This window comes from Salvelinus sp. IW2-2015, linkage group LG13 (genome assembly GCF_002910315.2).
Source record: "Salvelinus sp. IW2-2015 linkage group LG13, ASM291031v2, whole genome shotgun sequence".
In the NCBI taxonomy this organism is placed as follows: Eukaryota; Metazoa; Chordata; class Actinopteri; order Salmoniformes; family Salmonidae; genus Salvelinus; species Salvelinus sp. IW2-2015.
This window is the reverse complement of record NC_036853.1, coordinates 7,157,319-7,173,850: the sequence shown is the minus strand read 5'-3', so window position 1 is coordinate 7,173,850 and position 16,532 is coordinate 7,157,319. Positions and strand designations below refer to the sequence as shown.

Genomic DNA, 16,532 nt, shown 5'->3' with positions numbered 1-16,532 from the left:
CCTTTCCCAGACCATGCAGCTGTACCTGTAAGCTAAGTCCTGTCCTGTTCCCAGACCTGCGCTGTACCTGTTAAGCTAAGTCCTGTTCCCAGACTGCAGCTGTACCTGTAAAGCGAGTCCTGTCCTGTTCCCAGACCTGCATCTGTACCTGTAAGCTAAGTCCTGTCCGTTCCCAGACCTGCAGCTGTACCTGTAAGCTAAGTCCTGTTCCCCAGAACCTTCAGCTTGTACCTGTAAGCTAAGTCCTGTTCCCAGACCTGCAGCTGTACCTGTAAGCTAAGTCCTGTTCCAGACCTGCAGCTGTACCTGTAAGCTAGTCCTGTTTCCCAGATCTGCAGCTGTACCTGTAAGCTAAGTCCTGTTCCCAGACCCGCAGCTGTACCTGTAAGCTAAGCCTGTTCCCAGCTGCAGCTGTACCTGTAAGCTAAGTCCCTTTCCCAGATCTGCAGCTGTACCTGTAGCTAAGTCCTGTTCCCAGACCTGCAGCTGTACCTGTAAGCTATGTCCTGTTCCCAGACCCGCAGCTTGTACCGTAAGCTAGATCCTGTTCCCAGATCTGCAGCTGTACCTGTAAGCTAAATTCCTGTTCCCAGATCTTGCAGCTGTACCTGTAAGCTAAGTCCTGTTCCCAGAATCTGCAGACTGTGTACCACAGCGACGACCTGAGCTGCATGCTGCAACGCTGGTCCAAGCTGGAAAGGGACTTCCGGAATAAGAGCGGCCGCTACGACATCAGTAAGATCCCGGACAAGCTACGACTGTGTGAAGTACGACACACAGCACAACGCCACGCTGGAACCTAGAGGACACACTGAGCTGTTCAGGCTGTCCCGTGCCCTGGCCGACATCGTCATACCTCAGGTGAGGGGAACATATTTATATCTATCACACACACTACGTTTACCTACTTAAGTGGGGACTATAGCTGTCGTATAGTCTACTGGGGCTATAGCGTAGTGTAGACCTACTAAGTGGAATTATGGCTTGTTAGTGGTAGACCACTATGTGGGGACTATGGCTTTAGTGTAGACCTAACTATGTGAGGACTATGGCTGAAGTGTAGACCTACTGACTATGCTGGAGAGTGTAGAACTATGTGAAAGTATGTAGTACCTACTGCGACTATGGCTGATAGTGTAGACCTACTATGCTTGGGACCTATGGCTGTAGTTAGAACCTACTATGTGGGGACTAATGGCTGAAGTGTAGACACTACTAGATGGCTGTAGTGTAGACCTAGGCTCGTAAATGGACCACTAGACTCTATCGTAATGGCGACTTACATCGGCACTGAATCGTGTAGACCTACTACTGAGTGGCACAGTACTTGGTATGCTGTGAGTGGTTAGAGTAATATGCGAACACACTACTATGATATCTTGGGGACCATTATGGTCGAGTGTAGACCTACTTGGAACTAATGGCTGTAGTGTAACCTACTGGACTATGGCTGTATGTTGACCTACTGGACTATGGCTGTAGTGTAGACCTACTGGGACTATGGCTGTAGTTGTAGACCTACTGGACTATGCTGTAGTGTAGACCTACTGGACTGTGGCCTGTAGTGTAGACCTACTGGGACTATGGCTGTAGTGCAGCAGACCTACTGGGACTATGGCTGTAGTGCAGAACCCTACTGGGACTATGGCTGTAGTGTAGACCTTTACTATGTGGAGACTATGGCTGTAGTGTAGACCTTACTACCTTGGAGGATATGGCGTGGTCTAAGTAGTTAGAACCCACTGAGTTGAGCCACTGTCCCAGGACCAGTTCTTAGTAGACCCTGTTACAATGATGGCATACCACTGAGTTGAGCCACTGTCCCAGGACCAGTTAACCCTCCCCTGAAGTCTCCCCTAGAGCCCCAGTGAGTGATCACCCATTTGTCTTTCATTCCCTCTGGTGTTCCAGGTACTCACGGGGGGTCATGTCTCCGGGGCGCCACGTCAGGACCCGTCTCTATTTCACCAGCGAAAGCCACGTCCACTCACTGCTCAGCATCTTCCGCTACGGGGGATTACTGGATGTAAGTATATTGGTCCCAGATCTGTTTGGCACGACAATGATCATAGGTCAAGGTGTTGGCAAGATGGCACAAACAGATCTGGGAAAGTACCAATTGTGATTTAGACGTGGTCGTGAATATTGCAGACTTGGGTTCACATACTATTTTTTAGTTTGTTTTGCAGTTGTCTCATATAGGCTAAATGAATCGGCAGGATCCAGATATCTCTGGTTGTTGTGTGTGTGTGGCAGGAAGTGAAGGACCAGCAGTGGAAACAGGCCATGGATTACCTCAGTGCCGTCTCTGAACTCAACTACATGACCCAGATAGTCATCATGCTGTATGAGGATAACAACAAGGTCAGTTAGGTCTCTGTCTCTACATTCAGATAGTCATCATGCTGTATGAGGATAACAACAAGGTCAGTTAGGTCTCTGTCTCTACATTCAGATAGTCATCATGCTGTATAGGAGGATAACAACAAGGTCAGTTAGGTCTCTCGTCTCTACATTCAGATAGTCATCAGCTGTATGAGGATAACACAAGGTCAGTTAGGTCTCTTGTCTCTACATTCAGATAGTCATCATGCTGTATGAGGATATAACAACAAGGTCAGTTAGGTCTCTCTGTCGCTACATTCAGAATAGTCATCATGCTGTATGAGGATAACAACAAGGTCAGTTAGGTCTGTCTCTACATTCAGATAGTATCAAATGCTGTATGAGGATAACAACAAGGTCAGTTAGGTCTCTCTGTCTCTGTCTGTGTAGTTTAACATCATTTTTCATGTTTTGTTTCTCTGTGTATGTGTTGATCAGGACCCCGGCTCAGAGGAGCGTTTCCACGTGGAGCTCCACTTCAGTCCCGGGGTGAAGGGCTGTGAGGACGAGGAGAACGTCCCTCTGGGCTTTGGCTTCCGCCCAGCCTCCGCTGAGGTGTGTGGTGTCCGTGTGTGTGGTGTCCGTGTGTGTCCACAACCCCCGTTAACGGACTCTTTGATCCAATCCAGAATCAGGAGAAGCAGACCAACCAAGGCAGTCTGGAGGACCTATCACAGGACGAGACTGACCAGGCCCTGTCGCTCTCTGAGCCAATCGGCATCAAAAGATCCACCATGATCCGCAACCGCAAGACTGGCTCCATGGAGGTAGCTGACAAGGGTCATGTCCATTACTGTGCGTCCTCTCTAACCCTAGCATGACCCTAGCCCTCTCTCCCACATTRAGTACAGTCCACTTCTGAACCACAGGCATAGCGTGAATCTGTTCAGATATTGAGTCTTTAGGATAGACCTGATTTTTCTAAGACGGATGTTCATAGGTACCAAATAATAGAATGGAAAAAATAATTTGAAACAGAGAGCGACTTACCTGGACCAAACATCTGTTTTCCGTTGCGAAACGTTTTTAAACGTTTTTGTTGTGTAGCCTGATGAACAACATCCAGGTGTCTGTGTGCACTTTGCAACCTCATCTCAGATCACGTAGTCTTTGTACTATGTCCCTATTAGTGATGATTATTCACAGTGGTGGGAAAAGTACCCAATTTGTCATACTTGAGTAAAAAAATAAAGATACCTTAATACAAAATGACAAGTAAAAGTAACCCAGTAAAATACTACTTGAGTACAAGTCTAAAAGTATCTTGTTTTAAATGTACTTAAAGGAAAGGTTCACCCATTTTGAATGTTATATTGTTTTTGTGCATCTCTGAGTGATGTTCAATCGATCCCCTGGGTCATTTCACGGTTTTCATGTGTATCTGAGTTATTGGCGTTCAAGCAGGTAGAAATCCMTCCGGTATGACGTAGCACAGTGGTAAAGTCTCTCTCACTAAACTGGAAGTTCATTGGAATACAACATTTTTTAGATCGTGAAAACGTCTATCATACATGTCAGATTRCAATTCTGTCCAATGTCGTAACTCGGTAGGATGTCTTCTCTCGGATGAGCCGTCGATCATATTTTTGCCATTTTCCTACCTGGAGAAATGTGTAATTTAACCGAGGGTCTAGCACATTTCTCCTATTTGTCTCCCTCTTTAGACCAAGGTGCATTGCATGGTGCCGTTACCAGAGATATTATCCAAAGAAGATAGGAATCGAATGAATAAAGGGACACCCCCACCCAGCAGACTGTCGACCAATCGCATTCACGTTGTCATGCTGCGGTTGCTAAGCTAATCGTAACGCAATCCCTTCTCAAAATCAGTGTATATGTCGAGAAACGTGCCTATTTTCCTCAAACGACATAATGTCCCAATTCCAAAGCTGTCTGATACTACAGATCAGGGGCGTAGCCAGATCATTTTTGGGGGTTTAGGCCAAGACCAATTTGGATAGGCATTTTTTCTACTTGTTTATTACATTTATTTTGCGATGTGCACCGTATATTATTTCATAATACAATCATTTTATACTAGTGCATAGTACTAGGAGCAACCTCGTTACATATACTAATAATTACCCATCCCAGCATATTKAAATAAGACTAACTTTAGACCAGTTGCCAATTTGCCAACAACATAAAACTCATCTTCAGACGCACTTTAATCTCGATGGGCAAACAAGCCTATATTTGATGTTACCATTTATAGCACGGCGGACAGTAGTACTATAAAAAGGTACCTTACCTTTAGTAGACGTATCAATAAGTCGTGACCTACATCACAAGGTGCAGACGGCGAGGRTTTCAGTTGAATATGGTGATGATTTCATCATAATCCAATGTATCTGTCAATTCACACTCAAAAGACAGAAAACTGAAGTGGTTCAGCCGGGCGCTTGTCACTGATGTGCGAAGACGATTTTTTATCCTAGTTGTTGTTGAGAAAAGTCTCTCCACACTGCATGATGTCATTGGAAGTGTGACAATGATCCTTAACAGAGTTTATATTAGGGAACATATCATCAGGGCAGCTGTCAAGTACACTCATTATGGAGGAAAAGTCACTCTTTCCCATGTTCATTATGCATCTCAACTGCTGAATAAAAACAGTGAATTCAGCATCCTCAATTGATATCGCATGTGGTCTTCAGCTGCTCTTTAAGGCCGCAGGTTTGGGATTCTTTGGAAAAGGAGGCTGCCGCTTGCATGATCCCATAAGTGTCTTCTTGAAATCTTGAGTTCAACTCAGTAATCTGTCTGTCTAGAATATTGTTCCAAAGTTGCCTCAGGTCACTGTCACTCTTAATGSTGGATGTTTTCCCTAATGGAGTTGTGACAACACTGTCTGACAATTTTACAGGCAGTTTTCACTGCCATGATGAGCTCACATCCCAATTACTAATAATCATTCTTAATCATCATCTCTTCAGTTAGCTTGAGAACTTTATCAGTCTCCCCCTGAGTTTTCTCTGAACGTAGAAAATCTGCTTTTGAGGATTTCAATTAAACCAATACAGTCCGTCACGGATCATGTAGAGCTTTGTAATCCCTTCGTCGCAAAATCACTAATGTCAAAACAATTTTACTAAAACGTGACTAACAGGAATAAAAACGTCTTGTTCTGGATTTGTTGTAAGAGGGCATCGGCTTCTAATTTGGTTTGTCCACAAGCCTCTGAAAACTCTGCAAGAACGTCTAAAAATGACATCTAGCAGTTAACAGCACTTTACTCACAGACCCTGATTTTGAACTCCACCGTGGATCTTTCTAGCTCGATACATGAGTCTAATGGGGATGCAACTCTTTCTGTACTTCTATGAATCCAGCATGTCTGTGTGATCCACTCATAAATGTGTGTTGCTGATTTATTACTGTGTCCAAAAACTTTTGCCGCGGTGCACAGAACCAAATTCAGAAGGTGGGAGTTGCAATGCACATATACCGCTTGCTTAAATGTTTGCTTTAGTAGGACAGGTACCCCTCCTCTGTATCCTGATGTAACATGGATAGCTAGTTAGTGGGGTGCGCGCTAATAGCGTTTATGTCAGTGACATTGAAGTAGTTGTTCCTCTTGCTCTGCAAGGGCCGCMGCTTTTGTGGAGCGATGGGTAAKGATGCTTTGAGGGTGGCTGTTGTCGATTTGTGCAGAGGGTCCCTGGTTCGAGCCCAGGTAGGGGRGAGGAGAGGGACGGAAGCAAAACTGTTACTGACATGACTGAAGTGCCATCGAAATAAAAACCCACACACAGAGTGGTATCCAACTCCAGTGGTTGCAACACTTCAAGTATTTGAGAAATTCCTTGTGCAGATAAATCAGCGGTTTCCATAAACCCAACAGCTCTTTTCTTTAAATCATTCCAGCACGAATGTATCGGAAGCACACAGCAATAAGTTCTCATTTAGATTGATCTTTATATTCAACTGCTAGCATGTTAAAATACGTGGAAGAAGCAGAATGAACTTCACCTTGTATCCTGCACAGTAACAATGATGCTGCATGCTCCAGCAACTCCTTCTGAATTTCGGGGCTCATAAGTGGTATTGTGAGGTAACTCATTAAGCCTGTTTTGTATTTCTGAGTCATACTTTGAGATGAAATTGAAGATTTCTAAAAAGTGACCTTTGTTGGTTGCCTCTTCGTGTGTCTCTATGTCCTCTGATTGGAATATCCTGCTTTGCACACATTAGCACAATATCTATGACTACTTTAACATGTGCACGGTTTCTTTCTATGAAATCCATGTTTGCATCACCATACATTTGGTTCAACACAGTCCCACAACTTCTAGGCCCGTGGGTCGCCTTGTAGGATTCACATGTTGCAAGGGCACTAGCATGTAATTTGCTATTCTCGTGTTTGCAGCAAGCATTTCTAGTGAGTTTCCAGTTTTTAAATCCATCTCGTATAAATCGAATTCGCCATTAGCCCCAGGAAAGTGCCTACAAAACTTGTGCTTTACTATACCTTTACTATACTCAATCCACACGAACTGGTCATACCACCTTGAAGAGAAGCAGCGTGATTTGCCATTTATCATACTTGAAGGGAACTTTGCTAGCTTTGGTTGACAAGCTGGTTCATCAATGGCAGACACGTCTGTCGGTGGACCTACTGAAGGTTTTCCCCCGCCRGCAYCATCAAGAATGAGAGGAGACGGTGGGGTAGGCAAACATGCCTGGCTCAACGTGGCATTGGCGGTTGTTTCTATCCTGGCGCCACCTGTTTATGTCTTATTCTGGAAGCTATCGGTAGATTGATCCAAATTATTTTCAGGCACGCACACAACTTTAACTCCAGATGTCTTTTTTTGAAAAACCCAGCGATCGACATTTTGGTTTGTAATTGCTAGAACTACTAAATGACCGTAGCTSGTGAGTCACTTCGAGTAAACTTGCGCGGTAGAGCTTGCTATCTTATGCGCTATAAAGTTTAGCCATGTGACGTTGCCAGGTTTTTGATGTAAACCACAGTATGAGTTTTTTCTTAAATGTAACCAACAGTCGGCGCCAACTTGATTGTCGCGGACTATTTCTTTGTTACATTATAATAAAATGACCAATAGACAATAAATCTCACATGCGTTAATTTTTTAAAATGTAATAAAATTAAACAATTTATATTGAATAATTTCTGGATTTTTTGGGGGGGTAGGCCTGAGATCAAACTGGGCAGGTTCTACCCGTGGCTACGCCACTGCTACAGATAGCAAGTTAATTATTTCACATCTCTGAAAAGATTTGTAATGTTGTACTTGTTGTGCTAATGTTGGGTTTTTGAGCTATCGCCCAATCGACTCCTATTCACTCCTTGACGGAAAGCTCTCCTTGTCCCATAATCGCCCAGAATGCACCGCGCGACCCATTGGCCTAGCATAGGCAACGTTTCCCATCTCCTCAAAAATATATCTGCTGTTGCGAATGTTAGACTCCCCTGAGAGGCACATCCATCTGCAGGTTGAACATGGTGATATTGTAGACTCCTAAATTGATYGTGCAGTTTGTTTAGGCGATTACAGCTAACTAGTATTAATGTGTGTAGCTACGTTTGCTTGCTTGCTAGCTAGCTAGCCAGTCAGCCCATAGAGAGAGCATTGCATTGTGGATTTTGTYGTCAACCTGAGATGCCTCAGATTTACACAACGATCCATGTTGCTACCAACCGTTTTAGAAAGCCGAAATGAAGCATTTGATCACAAAAATATTGTTCTCYAATATTAGTGTTATTTAACACTGTAAATTAAAGGAATGAGTGGTTTTGGGTGGATTTTCCTTTGAGTATCAAAAGTCAATGGAATTGCTAAAATATACTTCCAAGTATCAAAAGTAAAAGTATATAAATCATTTCAAATTCCTTATATTAAGCAAACCAGATGTCACTATTTTAACGTTTAATTTTATTTTTACGGATATCCAGGGACACACTCCAACACTCGGGCATAATTTACAAACGAAGCATTTGTGTTTAGTGAGTTTAGTGAGTGTTTAGTGAGTTTAGTGAGTCAAGAGAATGTTCTCTTGATTTAGTGTGTGAATTGGAACATTTTCCTGTCCTGCTAAGCATCAAAATGCAACGAGTACTTTTGGGTGTCAGGGAAAATGTATGGTAAAAAATACATTATTTTCTTTAAGAATGTAGTGATGTCAAACTTGTCAAATATAAATAATAAAGTACAGATACCCATAACTACTTTAAATAATTTTTACTTAAGTACTTTACACTACTGATTATTAATCTCGGGCTCAGTAGACTTTGTGGTCTGTCTACTATGTCCTTATTAGTGATGATTAGTCAAGTCATGTTTGTGTTTTTACAAGTTCATCCAGAGTGTATGTCTGCCTGGTTATTTAATTACCTGTCTGACAGTCAGCTGTTTGTCTGTCGCTGTCTGTCTCACTGTGACCATGTGTCCCTGTCCCCAACCAGGTCCTCTCCGAGACCTTGCCCACCTCCTCCAAGGGCACCTCCTATCGCCTCTTCCCCTCATGCTCGTGCCAGTCCCCCGAGATTAAACAGACTGGCCTAGGTGGGTATCTGGTTTCTGTCCCCCTGTACCAACCACTGCTGCCACTGTCATATTTCTGTCCCCCTGACATCAGCACTATCTCACTGATCTCTCTGGGTTATGTGAACTACCTCACTATCTGTTGGCTCTCTCTCGTGTTCTCTCTCTCTCATAGCTGCCATCATTGCGTACAGTAGGTAGGTCCAGCAACCAAAGCTCCCAGGCCAGAGTAGCCTAGACTCTGTAAGTCAGAGTAGCCTAGACTCTGTAAGTCAGAGTAGCCTAGACTCTGTAAGTCAGAGTAGCCTAGATTCTGTAATCAGAGTAGCCTAGACTATGTAGGTCAGAGTAGCCTAGACTATGTAGGTCAGAGTAGCCTAGACTATGTAGGTCAGAGTAGCCTAGACTATGTAAGGTAGAGTAGCCTAGACTATGTAGGTCAGAGTAGCCTAGACTATGTAGGCCAGAGGTCAATAGAGAATGTATCTAAGGTCGTGTTCCAAATGTGTTCATACTAGAAAGACCACTTGTTTCTTAAATCCATGACGTCCTGTGAGTCCATGATCCCACCAGATGTTGATGTCAGTCACCTTTCCCAGAAGGCCCTAGAGGGGCTTCACCACCTCTCTGATCAGGGAAGAGGTGCAGGTGTTAGGAGTATCTCTCACACACACACACACACTTACACACACACACACACACACACACACACACACACACAGCTCCCTTGGCAACAGTGATCTGCACTTACTAAGAACTGCATGATATGCAATGAGGACTAACCACTTCCTCCCTACCCCCACCCCGCTCCTCTCTCCCATCCCYCTCCTRTCTCCCATCCCGCTCCTCTCCCTCATCCCGCTCCTCTCTTCCACCCCGCGGATCTTCCACAACAGGGTTCCTGTGCTCGGGCCTCTTCAGTACCTCTGTCCTGGGGGTGTCCTCTAGCACCCCCAACGTTTGGGACTACGTCCACACCCACTACCGCAAACCCCCCCCCCTGCCCCCCTGTTTGCCTTTTCGAGATGGTACGGCTCCTTTATCGATCTCTATCTCCCACCTGTTCTTCGTTGAATCGGCCCTACTATATAGTGTAAGACTACCTTGAAGATTTGAAATGGCGTCCCGAGCTGATGTTTAGATCCTGTTTCCTTCGATCTGGTTCTTCCAACCTTAGTGGACAAGAGGTTATTATTTGAACAGAAAAGTTATCGAAAGAGCCCTCCTCTTTTCCTGCCTCTTGTCGTCAGCCTCTAAGAGCAGCGKTGTCGAACTAATTCGCTCTTCAACCAGTTCCAGGAAGAGCCACACTGAAAATTGGTTGTTACCTCGCCGTCAAAATTTGCCAAAGAAATGTGYGGGAGTTTTCTATGCTCCCTGACTGTCCTAGCTTTCATTTCGGGTAATTATTAACACGCCGTGCACAGTCAAGAAACTGTTTATGAATTTCAGGTCCATTATCAGTTCTATAGTTTTCAATGTGGTTTTAGTCYTTTGACAGGCCTGCTTTAGAGCAATCCTCTGCTTGAGTGATTCCCCCCCCCCCCCAACAGCATGACAGTGACCACATTCGTGATTATATGCTAAGAATTGTTTGTCCATACAGTGTATGCAGAGCATGATTTGTTAAAAACCGTGTTTGTTAAAAACCCTGGTATATAAAGGACAATACTGTATGACCTGCCCCATGCATGTGGAGAGGATAGGTTGTCCCACTGTGGGTTGAACTGAAGTTCCCCARGTTGTCCACTGGGTGGCACTGTGTACTGTTTCCACTATGCAGGTGATGTCACACTTTATGAAACGGTTGCTTTAATATTWTGCTTTGAGATGTTACGTCATTGTTTGCTTGTTTGAGACTACAGAGTGTGACAAATGTGGGGTTTTGAAATAACACCAAATGTTTTTCTATGACATATGGGGGGGGGGGGTTTATCTCCGGTGTTTTAAAGTGTGTGTTTTTGCAAACGTCTATTTCTCGTAATGCACTGGTAGGTTACAAAGACGAATAAGCAATAATGATTGTGTTTACAGATACACCTCCCATAATCCAGATGATTACAGTATTTTAATATATAACACATGTTCAATATAACAGGATGTTCAAATGTCACTTGCCTTCATCGTATGGTTCATTTCGTACGTTTCAGATGGTTTTGGCATGGCAATAGACTGAACAGTCAGTCAGTGTTCCAGAGAGATTTAAAACAAGKTAAAGGACATTTTAGGTAACTTCTTCAAAAGCCCACTTCACCAGTGCTTAATGTTGCGCAGCAGTCTAAGGCACTGCTATCTCGGTGCAAGAGGCGTCACTACAGTCCCRGGTTCGAATCCAGGCTGTATCACATCCGGCCGTGATTGGGAGTCTCATAGTGCGGCGCAACAATTTGGCSCAGCGTCGTCTGGGTTTGGCCGGGGGGGTAGGCCGTCATTGTAAAATAAGAATTTGTTCTTTAACTGACTTGCCTCGTTAAATAAATCATAATAATATCAGTCCTCTGTCTGAATTCAGAACAATCACAGCTGAGTTGTTCATTCACTCATCCGCGGAAGACACGTTTCAGTTGAATGCATTCAGTTGTACAACAAGACTTAGGTATCTCCCTTTCCCCTTCACATTCTCTGTCATTCCTCTGTTAACCCTTCCCATGCTGCGTATGTCTCACCACCAACAGAGAGACACCGACAGAGAGACACAGACACAGTGGACACATAATAAGGCTGCAGCATTAGAGAGGGGCTCTACTTCAGAGAGTTTGAAGACACACATGGGGTCAGGAAAACACACACACACACACACACGTACATATGCCCTCCGATACAAGGTACAAGCGTGTTCACAGTTAACCTGTGGGCCRCAGTAACACCATTACCCTTCTTATTTCCTCAGAGCTCTTCTCTATGCCGGCAGTAAAGAGATTTTCTGTGTCGTTTGCCAGGCATCCGACTAATGGTATGTCTGCCTTTTAAAAAAAATTTTTTTTTTTTTTTTTTAAAGTATACCTTGCCACTCAGTTTCCCTTCATCTTGCATGTCTTTTGGGGGAAACAACTATATTTTGGTTTGATATTGGCTGCATATTGACGTTATTATGCCAGAATCTCAATATCTCTTGAGTTTTCTACTTCACAAGACTTCCTGTCTTCACCATCTGTTTGGTTTTTGGACCCTCACTCTTAACACCATCCGTGTTCTGCCTTGACACTGATTTTCACCTGTTAATACGCGTCTCTCTGACCCACGGTTTTCCCACAGGATGGGTATATGTGTGTGGAATATATCGCGRTGTGTGGCTGTGTGTACACATCATCACATGCTCCTTTTGTTCATTCAAACCCATTGTCTGGGGAGARGGTTAGCTCCTCCACCGTTCCAGTTTACTTTTTGATTAGGATAACCCGTGTGTTTAAAGCTAATTAATATCCTTTCAAAAACATCCTTTTATTTCTGAAMTAACTGGCAAATCTCTTGTTCAACTCTTGAGAGATCTTTCAATTTGACCCAATGAAAACGTGAGTTCATGCTAAACCTACTAATTTAATACGATGGGTAAAGAATGAAATGGTTTTAACATGAAACCTGTCCCATCACTCATAACCATGTCGGTGAATCTATTAATACAATTTTAAGGAATGGTTGGTGTTCAAACGTGGCCGAACCAATTGGTGACCAAACGAGAGAGAGACATTCACATAACAATGTGCTATGGAAGAGAGACTGCGGTATACGTGTTGCTATACAGTACCAGTCAAAAGTTTGGACACCTACTCATTCAAGGGTTTTTCTTTATTTTTCTTTAGTTTTGAAGAATCTAAAATATATTTTGATATGTTGAACACTTTTTTGGTTACTACATGATTCCATATGTGTTATTTCATAGTTTTGATGTCTTCACTATTTTTTTACAATGTAGAAAATAGTTTAAAGAAAAAAAAATAAACATTGAATGAGTAGGTGTGTACAAACTTTTGACTGGTACTGTGTCTGAACATGTGTCCACAAGAATACCCATTAAAGGGGAAATTGACTAATTTTAATTTATTCCGTCTGTTTTACTGATTTCAATTGAGTCATGTTGCTATGCACTGTGCTATGAAATATATTACTATGTTATAGGTGTCCACGCAGTGGTTGGATGAGTTTGTCATGCATGGGTGAGTCCTGTTGTATCTCTCAAACAATGTATAGGACCTGAGCTGCTGTGGTAAGAAAGTAACAGTGGTTGAATTGAGAATTTTTGCCCGACACAATGACTTTACTGTTGGGGCTGTACAGATACAAGTCAATGTTTTGTGAATTGCACTTGATTGTATTTTCCTGTAGCTTGGAGAATGACGAAGCAGAGGGACACATTGAAACTGCCGACTCTGGGCCTGGCTCTCACCCAGTTAAACTGAGTGAATTTGGCATTGAATTATAGGTAAATAGCAGTATTAGATGTTATCCAAGTGCCTGGGTCATCTGGCTACTAAGACCGGACCAGACGCCTCCCCCCTGTGCTAGGACCGGACGCTTCCCCCCTGTGCTAGGACCGGACGCGTCCCCCCGTGCTAGGACCGGACGCCTCCCCCCTGTGCTAGGACCGGACGCGTCCCCCCGTGCTAGGACCGGACGCGTCCCCCCGTGCTAGGACCGGACGCGTCCCCCCGTGCTAGGAAATAAAGCTGTATAAGTTGGCAGTACTTACCGAAAAGTGAGGTGGACAAATGGTGTAGTGTCTCCAACAGGGGTATGCTCAGATTAGAGGCACAGTAACCCTTCTATTCATACGACCGGTAGTTCTCAACAAGACTTCCTCATCCGTGTAACCAACCTTCTCCGTCTGCTCATTAACACCTGTTGTCTTTGGTTCAGACCTCTATATGTTGTTTTGCCATTAATGAAGTTAGCCATCCACAGTCAAGGTGTCACAATATTGTGTTGGCATGAAAGATGCATTAGATCAAAGGAAACGTTTGAGATCGACTCGGTGCTAGTCCTTGTCTGAGGCAGATATCTCTGTCTGTGCAATTGTTTTGTCTTTCTGGGGTGATATACAGAGCATTCAGAAAATATTCAGACCCCTTGGCTTTTTCCACATTTTGTTATGTTACAGCCTTATTTTAAAATTCATTTAATATATTTTTTTACTCCTCAATCTACTCACAATACCCCATAATGACAAAGCGAAAACAGGTTTTCAGAAATACAGAAATATCTTATTTACATAAGTATTCAGACCCTTTGCTATGAGACTTGAAATTGAGCTCAGTTGCATCCTGTTTCCATTGATCCTACAACTTGATTGGAGTCCACCTGTGGTAAATTCAATTGATTGAATATGATTTGGAGAGTCACACACATGTCAGAGCAAAAACCAAGCCATGAGGTCGAAGGAATTGTTCTGAGAGCTCAGAGACAGGATTGTGTTTGGGCACAGATCTGGGGAAGGGTACCAAAACATTTCTGCAGCATTGAAGGTCCCCAAGAACACAGTGGCCTCCATCATTCTTCAATGGAAGAAGTTTGGAACCACCAAGAATCTTCCTAGAGCTGGCCGCCTGGCCAAACTGGACAATCGGGGGAGAAGGGCCTTGGTCAGAGAGTTGACCAAGAACCCGATGGTCACTCTGACAGAGCTCCAGAGTTCCTCTGTGGAGATGGGAGAACCTTCCAGAAGAATAATCATCTCTGCAGCACTCCGCCAATCAGGCCTTTATGGTAGAGTYGCCAGACGGAAGCCACTCCTCAGTAAAAGGCACATGACAGCCCGCTTGGAGTTTGCCGTGAGAAACATGAGTCTCTGGTATGATGAAACCAAGATTGAACTATTTGGCCTGAATGCCAAGCGTCACGTCTGGAGGAAGCCTGGCACCATCCCTACGGTGAAGTGTGGTGGTGGCAGCATTATGCTGTGAGGATGTTTTTCAGCAGCAGGGACAGGGAGACTAGTCAGGATTGAGGGAAAGATGAATGGCGCAAAGTACAGAGAGATATTGATTTTAGAATAAGGCTGTAGCGTAGCAAAAAGTCAAGAGGTCTGAATACTTTCCAAATGCACTGTAGGTACTACCCATATTACCCATAAGTCTCTCTGATCCCATTGTCTGGTATTCTGGTTGACCCTGAATACTTTCCAAATGCACTGTAGATACTACCCATAAGCCTCTGTTCCGGTTGTTGACCGTTGTATGAATTCCAGATTACACCCTGTTTGGATTCTACATGAAAACATTGATGCCTCGTTTTGTAGTTCCAGTTCAGTGTTATGTCTGGAAAGAAAGCATTGTCCTTTCTTTGATGTTGAGAAGCCTTGTGACTTACTGGGGWTCGTGATCAGCAAAGAGGCATTTTGACTGACATGCCTGTCAGCTTCCAATGTGCATTACCCCATGAACATCAAATATGGAGAGAACTGTAGCTCTGGACAGCGGTTAAATGTTTCTCCATCTGTCTTGTCGAATGGATGGGAGAGAGCCTGTTACCTGCAGCCTGGTTTCTTTATGAATGAGAGAGTCTCAGCCTCTTTAATATTGTGAACATGCTGGCCCGCCTACAGCCTTTCACTACTCTTCCTCAGAGCCCCTAGACTAGCACCATGTAGCCCAGCTGCTGAAGGGGCTCTCCTGTCTTGTTCCTCTCTGGACGGGGGCCATGGCCCTCCATCTGCAACAGTGCCCTTACCACCGGCGCCTTCTTCCGGAACCGTCTGGTGTCCAGCCAAGACCTCCCAGAGTGCCTCTACGGTCGGCCCCCTGTAGACCTCCCAGAGTGCCTCTATGGTCGGCCCCCCGTAGACCTCCCAGAGTGCCTCTACGGTCGGCCCCCTGTAGACCTCCCAGAGTGCCTCTACGGTCGGCCCCCCTGTAGACCTCCCAGAGGCCTCTACGTCGCCCCTCCGTAGACCTCCCAGAGTGCCTCTACGGTCGGCCCCTCGTAGACCTCCCAGAGTGCCTCTACGGTCGGCCCCCTGTAGACCTCCAGAGTGCCTCTACGGTCGGCCCCCTGTAGACCTCCCAGAGTGCCTCTACGGTCGGCCCCCTGTAGACCTCCCAGAGTGCCTCTACGGTCGGCCCCCCTGTAGACCTCCCAGAGTGCCTCTACGGTCGGCCCCCCGTAGACTTCCCAGAGTGCCTCTACGGTCGGCCCCCTGTAGACCTCCCATGTCCTACCCTCCACCTGTTCATGCAGTGCTGAGGCCGGGGTGCTGCCGATGCAGGCTTGTCGTATTGCTTCTCCTTTCTCTTTCATCTTCTCGGTCTCTTCCCTCTTCCGGTTTTGTCGCTTCTGTCCTCATTACTTTTTTAGATCTAATTCACTATCACTGTCTACATGACGTTTGTTGGCCTATTCCCTTCATGTCTGTCTCTCTCTCTCCTCTCTGTCTCTCTCTCTGTCTCTGCCTGAGAATGCAGCCGTGGCAACTATAAAGGGAGTGTTCATTCTCCAATCGATGGGTCAATATCCCTTACTCATTTTGCTGCTGAGGCTTTTAATCCAAAAGGATGTTTGCCAGCTTTCTCTTCAAGATCTTTACGGTGAAATTATTTTTAAAAAGTCCCTGCTAGGTGGAAAAATGTCGATCTGCCCTTGAGCAAAGCACTTAACCCTAATTGGTCCAGGGTCGCCGTCAATATTGGCTGATCCCTGGCCGTGACC

General features: G+C 44.7%; 1 pseudogene; it reads left to right on the top strand.

The window, feature by feature from the left end:
• LOC111971811 (inositol hexakisphosphate and diphosphoinositol-pentakisphosphate kinase 1-like) overlaps positions 1–16,532 on the top strand; it is a 67,475-nt pseudogene that overhangs the window by 46,069 nt on the left and 4,874 nt on the right.